The sequence below is a fragment of the Eschscholzia californica genome, unplaced genomic scaffold (genome assembly GCF_041429995.1).
Source record: "Eschscholzia californica isolate CP2 unplaced genomic scaffold, dmEscCali1.0.p SCAF_1, whole genome shotgun sequence".
Taxonomy (NCBI): Eukaryota; Viridiplantae; Streptophyta; class Magnoliopsida; order Ranunculales; family Papaveraceae; genus Eschscholzia; species Eschscholzia californica.
The window spans coordinates 54,199,906-54,208,396 of record NW_028238198.1 but is presented as its reverse complement, the minus strand read 5'-3'; positions in this window follow the sequence as shown (position 1 = coordinate 54,208,396).

The following is an 8,491-nucleotide window of genomic DNA, read 5'->3' as shown; positions in this document are numbered from 1 at the left end:
AATTTGTTTTTCTCCTCCTGGAAGGCGTTAGCCAAGAGGGATCTGTCGCGTCCTATTGCGGAAACCTAGTATAAATTACAATTGGTTTGACATTTGCCTTTACAAAAACACTCCCTGTTTAACCTTTTTTAGTTTTCTTTGGATATTTCAATAACTAGTATGTTTGGCAAAAGATATTTTGTATTATTAAAAAGATTTTGTTACGTGATGATGCATGTCAAATACACTTTTTAATACATATCCTTCAAAAAGCTAACGAGTATTTGGTTTTGGTCTAGAATAATGCAAGTATTAGGGTTATTTGCTTTTTGACTCCCTAGTTTGTGACCAGTTTTTTTTTTGGCCTCCTATTTTTTTGTAATTTCAAAATTAACCTCCTGTTCTGTAAAATAAGATGAATCCTTGAATTTTAGTTAGAGCAGTCGTGGACATTAATATAATTTCATAACAGTTATTTACACACTCATCCAGACTCCATTGTAATATAGCGGAGAAAAAAAACATATCCATTGTAATATAGCCGAGAAAAAAAACATGATTCTACATAAGTCCCAATTATGGAACATGATATGGCATCTGAATGTGTTTTTGAAATAAAATAGTAATAGGTAAACAAATTCAATGTGTATTTCTATTGTCACATTGACCAAATGTCCTCTCCTTTTTAGCCACTTATGAAATTGCTATTTGATGTGCACCATGTGATATGTGGGGGAATCAGACCAAAAGCAAAGATAACGGTTTTTGCATATTTGAATGTGGTCCACTAGTCGAAACAACTCGAACATGTACTGTTACGTTCGTGTCATCGAGAGCTTGAATTTCGACCAAAGATTTGCACTAAACAAATCCCATACGAATAAGATAATAATGTTTGAAGTTTGAGTTATAACATGGATTCTGGGAGCTATTTATAGCAAGCTCCACATCTAGCACTAAAACAAAATCATGAAGACTTATAAGTAATTACTCACTTATACTTGGGTATTAAGTGAGACTTGTTATAGTGTTTTATCCGGTTTCTCTTTAAATCATACTGGAGTTGTGAGCTCATTATAGTTAATCCCACGTCTAGCACTAAAACACGAAGGCTTATAATGATGGCGGCCATCCACCTATGGGCCTCACGGCTATTCCAACTATAGGCCCAACGGCCTAGAAGTTATATTATTATAAGTTTCCTCTTTTATTATTTAGGGTTTCTATGTTTAGGAATATTAGCAATCAAGGAAAGTAATATTAGTAGTTATCTTATTTCCCACTTTGAGTCTAATTAGGAAAGCATAATCTCTATATAAGAGAAGTCCAGTTTATCTTGTAAGACATTGAATTGAATTATAAACAAACCCCTTGATTGCATCTTCTTTCTTTACAATTATTTAGTTTATCATTAGTTATTTCTTGTCTCTTCTTTAGTTTTAGTAATGGATTCCAATGTTGTTTCGCTTCCGCAACAATCTACATCAGCTGGTATCATGAGCCTTCAAAATCCTGAAATTTTTTTTCCAACAAATCATCCAGAAAGGAATAAGGTGTTCAAATCAAGACTTACAATAAACAAGAAAGTCTGCGATTTCATCATCGATAATGGTAGTGAAGAGAACATGATTTCTCAACGACTTGTTAATGCTCTTCAACTACCTACAACTGAACACCCAAATCCTTACAAAGTTGGTTGGATTTCTAATCAAAAGGAATTATCGGTAACAACCCAATGCACATTCCCGTTCTCCATTGGCTCTTATTATCGTGATTCAATTTGTTGTGACGTCGTCGATATGGATAATTGTCATCTTATTTTCGGAAGACCATGGATTTTTGACGTCGACGCCACATATTATTGTCGGGCAAATATATTCGAGTTTTCTTGGTCTAACCGTACCCTTAAACTATTACCGTTAACGGAGAAAACCGATCTCTCGGTTCATACTTCCACCACGGAACCATCACGGCAAGCCAACAACCTATCACCGATCACCACCAACAACAACACCCGAAACCCACCACCACCGTAACACCACAACTCCCATCAACTACACCACACCGAGACTACACCATCACCCCGAACCAGCTTCACCACGGACCAACCATCACCGATCACCACCGCCAACAACAACCGAAACCCACCACCACCGTAACACCACAACAGCCAAAACAGCAACCACCGACGCCTATCCCTACCGAAACAGCACCACCAACAGCCCCACTTCGCGGATTCTTGCTAGCAACCAAAGATACTTCATCCACCGACCGACCACCACACCCATCCGTTAAACCCCTTCTTGACATATTCCAAGATCTTATACCATCCATCACACCACCTTCTCTTCCACCTTTACGGGATATTCAACACCAAATTGATCTTATACCGGGAGCTAATTTACCGAATTTACCTCACCACAAGATGAGTCCTCAGGAACATAAGTTACTCCAGGAACAAGTAGAAGATTTATTAGCTAAGGGCTTTATTCGGGAAAGCCTTAGTCCATGTGCAGTTCCGACACTTTTGGTTCCAAAGAAAGACGGTACATGGCGTATGGGTGTTGACAGTAGAGCTATCAACAAAATTACCATTAAGTATGGTTTCCCAATCCCTCGTTTAGAAGACATGCTTGATCACCTCACAGGGGCTACAATTTTTTCCAAAATTGATCTAAAAGCAGATTATCACCAAATAAGGATTCGAGAAGGAGATGAATGGAAGACAGCTTTCAAAACAAAGGAAGGACTTTATGAATGGTTAGTAATGCCTTTTGGCCTCTCTAACGCTCCTAGTACTTTTATGCGTTTCATGAATCAAATTCTTAAACCTTTTTTGAACAAATTTGTAGTCGTTTACTTCGATGATATCCTCATCTTTAGTAAATCAAGAAACGATCACTTAGATCATATTCGAGCAGTTTTTGAGGTTATGAGACAAAACTCACTATTCATGAATATTCCCAAAAGTTTTTTCTTCTTGGATGAAGTTTATTTTTTGGGATTCATTATCAGTAAAAGCGGTATGAAAGTTGATCCCGCCAAAGTCCGAGCTATTTCTGAGTGGCCTATTCCTTCCTCACCTTCCGAAGTTCGTAGTTTCAATGGTTTGGCCTCTTTTTGCAGACGTTTTATACGGGATTTCAGTACAGTTATGGCACCACTTACTGATTGCTTAAAGAAGGGTAAGTTTCTATGGGGACCCCAACAGGATGAGAGTTTCTCTACAATTAAACAGCGATTATGTTCAGCTCCAGTTTTGGCATTCCCAGATTTCTCCAAACTTTTTGAAGTGGAATGTGACGCTTCAGGCTTAGGTATTGGAGCAGTACTATCTCAACATAAAAGACCTATTGAATTTATGAGTGAAAAATTAGGGGACGCAAGACGAAAGTGGACGGTCTATGAATCCGAATTTTATGCCCTCTACCGAGCACTACGTCATTGGCAACGTTTTCTCCTCGGGGTCGAGTTTGTCCTATATACGGACCATAAAGTGTTACAAACACTTAACGATCAACGAACCGCGGACCCTATGCATATGAGATGGATTTCGTTTATTCAACGATTTAACTTCGTTATCAAACATAAATCCGGGTCTTCTAACACAGGGGCCGACGCCCTTAGTCGGAGAGCTAGTCTGTTAACCACCATGACCGTTCACGTTCCGGGTTTTGAGATCTTACCCGACCAATATAAAGATGACCCCGATTTTGGTACAATTTAGGATTCATGCAGTCAAAATCGTTCTTCAGGTGAGTTCTTTATCTCTTCCGGTTATTTATTTCGTGGTAATCAGTTATGTATTCCTATCTCTTCTCTCCGGGAACATATTATTCGAGAATTACACAACGAGGGCCACGTAGGACGTGACAAAACGTTCATGTTAGTTTCCGAAAGATTTTATTGGCCTAAGCTCAAAAGAGATGTCTCCCGTATTGTAGAGCGTTGCTATGTTTGTCAATCAAGTAAAGGCAAAACACAAAATTCAGGCCTTTACTTACCATTACCAACTCCGGGAACTATTTGGGAGGATTTATCTATGGATTTTGTTCTTGGTCTTCCCCGTTCTCAGAAAGGACGAGACTCAATTATGGTCGTCGTTGACCGTTTTAGCAAGATGGCTCACTGATTTCCATGCAAGAAAACTGACAATGCTTCTAATATTGCTAATTTATTCTTTTGGGAGATTGTTCGTCTTCACGGGTTACCTAAAAGTATAGTCTCTGATCGAGATGTGAAATTTCAAAGCCACTTTTGGCGTTTTTTGTGGAAGAGACTCAATACTAAGCTTAATTTCAGTAGTACATGTCACCCTCAAAGTGACAGACAAACGGAAGTTGTCAACCGTTCTCTTGGTAACCTACTTCGTTGTATTATCAAAGATAAGGGTGTCAATTGGGAAACCGCTATTCCTCATCCAGAATTCGTTTATAATAGCACCGTTAACCGTACTACGAGGAAGACACCATTCGAGATAGTATATACCTCTCGGCCGAACCATGTAGTCGACCTCGTCCCTCTTCCTTCTATTGCCGAGTTCGACCCATTGGCCGACACCTTCGCTTCTCATATCCTCTCTTTACATGATGAGGTTCGTCATAATATTTCTATGGCCAATTCGTCCTACAAGGCGTCCGCCGATCGTCATCGTGTTCATAAAGATTTCAAAGAAGGTGATTTGGTCATGATTTATATTTCGAAGCAACGTACTCCCGTGGGTACTTTCAAGAAGTTAGGCCAAAAGAAATTTGATCCTTTCAAGATTCTCCACAAAATCAATGATAATGCGTTCGTGATTGATCTTCCATCGGATTTCAATATTTCCAACACTTTTAATGTTTCCGATACTTATCCATTTTTTCCCGACAAACCAATTTATGAAGACACCAACTTGAGGACAAGTTGTTCCACGGACGGGGAGTATGATGGCGCCCATCCACCTATGGGCCTCACGGCTATTCCAACTATAGGCCCAACGGCCTAGAAGTTATATTATTATAAGTTTCCTATTTTATTATTTAGGGTTTCTATGTTTAGGAATATTAGCAATCAAGGAAAGTAATATTAGTAGTTATCTTATTTCCCACTTTGAGTCTAATTAGGAAAGCATAATCTCTATATAAGAAAAGTCCAGTTTATCTTGTAAGACATTGAATTGAATTATAAACAAACCCCTTGATTGCATCTTCTTTCTTTACAATTATTTAATTTATCATTAGTTATTTCTTGTCTCTTCTTTAGTTTTAGTAATGGATTCCAATGTTATTTCGCTTCCGCAACAATCTACATCATATAAGCAATCACTCAGTTATACTTGGTATTAAGTGAGACGTGAGTCCGCTCTTGAAGGTAATATCCCTGATTTCTGTGCAAATTTAAGTTCTATAACGAAATTCATCAAAGTACTAGTAAACTCACTAGAGATATTAGGGTTTTGTCGAATATGTCATCTTTAGTTGAAGTTTGCTCACATTCAATTTCATTTTCTAGACCTTGACCTGATCTCTCGGATTTAGATTCCTAACACTACTGAGTCTTAGAGCATCTCCAGTGCAAAACTAAAAAAAAAACTCAAATTGTCCTATGTGTCAAATCTCAATTGAGTTTCTCTTTCCTAGATGTCAATGTTGAGATCCTCAATTCAAAAGACATCTCCGATGCAACACTCTAAAAACCCAAAAATAACGTAGGTGTCATTTCCTAGATTCTTAGATTTGCTTTTAATGTTGAGTGTCCAATTGAGATCCTCAAAAGAAATCTCAAATATTGAGTTTCTTTTTGAGATATCTCAATATTAAATGATGCCACGTCATTTTGAGATCCAAATTGAGTGTTGCATTGGAGAGTTTTTTACAGAAAAACTCAAAAAGTCCTAGGTGGCACTCTAAGTTTTTCCATTTGAGTGTTGCATTGGAGACGCTCTTAGGGATAACAAGTTTACAAGTCATGTCCCCCGTCTTTGATTGGTCTAAAAACCCTTAAGATTCTGAGTTTGACAAATCATCTACTTCAAGGGCCTACACCAAACTTTGTTCATTCCATCGATGTAGATATGGTTTCCAACAAAAAAATTTATGTATTGGTGACTCTGATCCTCGTGTTAATACATTGTTATTCATTGTGGGTTCTTTTGGCTATCCAATTAGTGTTGCACAGGATTTGGTGGGAAATGATCCTTGTGGACCATGGCCAGGGATCACTTGTAATGGTGTAAACATTACCGAAATTATTTCCCAAAAAATGGGTCATAGCTGACTAAAGTAGTGGGATGTCTTTCTTGAAAAAATGGTATAATCTTATTGTTTGGTTTCAGTTAATCTTTTATAAACAAATTGAGGAAGAGTCAAGTGGCTCAAATATAAAACTTTACCTTTCCTTTTTAGCCACCTATGAAATTGCTATGTGATATGTGTTGGAATTGTTGGGTTACGGTGTCTCCTAGTGTTGCTAACGGAATCTCAGACATCTAATGTCTAACACTAGTATCGCAAGATCTCATGCATAAGCAAATAATGAACTAAGCAAATAGAGATTGTTACCTTAATCGTTATTTTTCCCTCGAATCCTTCCAATCGCTTAAGAAGTCTAAGAGCTCAAATTTATAGCTCCTCTACCTGAGACATCGAGAAATCAACTTGATCTTCCACCTTGTTGTTAGCTAGAACTCCAATGGTGGTGAGACGAAGAACACCTCTTCTTTAGGCTTGATAGATAGTTGGGATTAATTCTCTCTTTCTTATTCTACTTGATGTTGTAGAATAAGAGAGCTCCTTGAAAATTCTCCACACCGAAAACTCTCTTAATAATGGTCTTCTATAGATTATCAAAGTTAGAGTTCAAGCCTAATTAGGTTTCCTAAAAGACCAAAAAGAGAAAGTTTGAGATTTTGTCGAAAATAAATAAAAATTTAATTTTCTCCTTCCCCAACATTGTGGCCGGCCAGAGTAAGCCGGCCATGCCTAGGCTGGCACGATAATGGGCCTTAAGTGCCCGACCCAAAACCCTTTTGTTCCGGCCTTTTAACTATCTTTGCCTTATCCTTGTTTAGGCCTTTTGGACATATTTATGGGTCTACCCGTGTTTATATGTCTCATCCCTCTGGTAATATCTTTCGATTAAGTAGACACTCTTTGGTGTGACCCGATATAGGATCCGGACGAAGTTAGCCGCAAATTACTTAGTAATTCGACGATCGTAGTTGGTTTCTAGCTAAACACTACGATCCCTGAATCGCGGACTGATGATCTTCTTCATCAATTGTCCTATCCGACAAATTGCTCACATTTCATCTTTGGTTGAAGGACGTCTCCTTTAATCTCCCACTTGTACTTAAAATAAGTGCAATGCTCGATTCCCGTGTCAATTTGTATCCCATCTGAAACGTCTCATCTTTCAGACTTTTCTTTATCCCGAGTACAATTGGCAATCCAAACGATTAACTACTAAATCCATTTGAGCGTGGCCACACATTTTCAGTTGGTTCTCATCAAGGGGCCTTGAGACACTTTTTCTAATTTAATTAGGATGACAAAATCCATTCTTTCACTCCCACTTAGCTTTATGTCTATCATGTCTTTTCCAATATCCGCCTTTATAACCTCCTTTTACGGCGCGACGTTTGACGGTACCAAAGTCAGACATTCCTTACATAGGATGAGTGGAGCACTGGTGTTTTAAGAAATCTCTCCAATTTTGTCCATAAGAGGTATTTGGCGTTCATCCCTTTTAATGTACTCTCATGTTGGGTTTTCCAGTCTATATTTCCAATCATACACCCACGTAGTCGACTTGAATACTTTATTCCTATATAGCCCATGAAACAACGTAATCTTGTCGATCTCACGTGCTAGTCTTTATAAGTCAATGGTGTCCATGTAATGACCTGGACTAGGGAGATGATGACGAAATACTTCCAAGTTCACTTAATAGGCTTCCATTCATCAGATCACGTATCTCACAAACCTATTTGGAATACTTCATCATCGATCGACTGTCGTTTAAATACTAAACAAAATTTAGACAACGAAATAAAATAGCTTTGTTTATTTCCGATAACAAGAGTTTGTAAACTTGAGGTTTTCCCGTAAACTACCTTACTTACTCAATTTACCAGTCGCGGTTCATTCTTAGAATGTACCTTATGCCTTTAGACCTTGTATGATCTTATTCATACTTTGTCTTAGGTGATAGTTTAGTTCAAAATTCGGATCTTATCAGACTAAGCTTTGTTAATTATCTTTTTAATCGAAGGTTCGTTCCTTCAATTCTTTTGATAGTCTTCTAGCGTTCCTTTACTAGAATCAATGTGTCTAAAACTTTGATTATATCATTTCGTTTGTAGAGTTTGCAACAGTATGCAGCTTGGGACTATTCCAGGCTATTTTCCTTCCATGTCTGGAAGTTTGCAACATATGACTTTTTCAACTTTCTTTTCCACTTTGTACCAAGAACTTATCCTAAGTACTTCTCAAGTCTTTCAGGATGTTCTTTAGTTATGGTTCAGATTTCC